The sequence below is a fragment of the Sciurus carolinensis genome, chromosome 8 (genome assembly GCF_902686445.1).
Source record: "Sciurus carolinensis chromosome 8, mSciCar1.2, whole genome shotgun sequence".
Taxonomy (NCBI): domain Eukaryota; kingdom Metazoa; phylum Chordata; class Mammalia; order Rodentia; family Sciuridae; genus Sciurus; species Sciurus carolinensis.
Window position 1 is genome coordinate 37,464,710 of NC_062220.1, and position 1,159 is coordinate 37,465,868.

The 1,159-nt window shown below is 38.0% G+C and overlaps 1 non-coding gene across 1 annotated transcript; it reads right to left on the minus strand.

Annotated features, from left to right (window-relative positions):
- Window positions 1-839: 839 nt before the first annotated feature.
- On the minus strand, window positions 840-909 carry LOC124992005 (small nucleolar RNA SNORD50). Its single transcript, XR_007110017.1, has one exon. It is a non-coding gene; the product is annotated as a small nucleolar RNA SNORD50 (small nucleolar RNA).
- Between the last annotated feature and the right edge of the window lie 250 nt (window positions 910-1,159).

Consider the following 1,159-nt stretch of genomic DNA (forward strand, 5'->3'; position numbering starts at 1 on the left):
TTATACAAATGTGAATTCTCAGGAGGAGCCATCGGTATACAAAATGAATGGCACAGTATATATACCCACACCCCTTCAGTTGCTATTTATGAAAGTCTGGGGTTATATTCAATTTCTCCTACATTCTAGAAGGTACTCAAAACTGGAATCAAGAAGACAGGATTGGAGCTGGGGATATAGCTCAGTTGGTAGAGTGCTTGCCTCGCATGCACAAGGCCCTGGGTTCAATCCCCAGCACCACAAAAAAAAAAAAAAAAAAAAAAAAAAAAAAGACAGGATTGAATAAAGAGACAGAAGTTGAAGGGAGGAAAGGTAAGTGAAAACTCTGTAGCCTAAAGATTATATTTCAGGGATAAATGTGTGCACCGGGAGCCCTAGGTCAGCCTTTGCTCTGGTATCTGATCATCCTGTGCAGCAGAAAGCTTCAAGCATTTGAAAGAGGACCCTCTTGGCCCAGTGGGAACTAGACTGCAACATGAGTTATAGCACTTCCTATCAGAAGTCACTAGGTGAAAGAGGCAGACTCAGGAAGGCAACAGGCACCTGGAGTCTCTGAACATATGCTTTCCATTCTACCTTCCACGCACAGTGGGCATATATACACAGGCACATCCACATCCACACTAAAACCTTGATTTGGGGAGGTTGTTTATTTTCTTCGGGACTTTGTGTATTATTAAAAAATGAAGGTGAATATTATTAACTGCTTTTACCAAACTATTGGAACTGTTTCCTTTTCTACTTAATCTGAATATGGTGTCTTTAAATAATTAAGATTTTTCTACCTGTAGGAGCCATTCCTTATAAATTTTACAATTTCTTTTTCTTTTTTTGATCTTATCTCAGAAGCTGAATCCATATATGCTTTTCTTCAGGTAATGAGTTTCAGGATAACTGTCATCAGTGATACATTTCCCAATTTCTATACTTTGTTTCATACTTAAGTCATATCTTCTGTTTTCTCTCAGTGTAGAAAACAATGAATCATTATTTTTCTAGATTGTTCTTGACCAGCAGATACATTAGACCTTTCTCCTGGTTAAATAATCCCAGTACCTTTGCTTAAGCTTTCCTGTTTTTCATTCACTTAACAGCCCCATTGAGGTTCTCTGTTGACATAAATAGTCATTTTCACCTTTTTCTCTGCCTGGTTATTTGA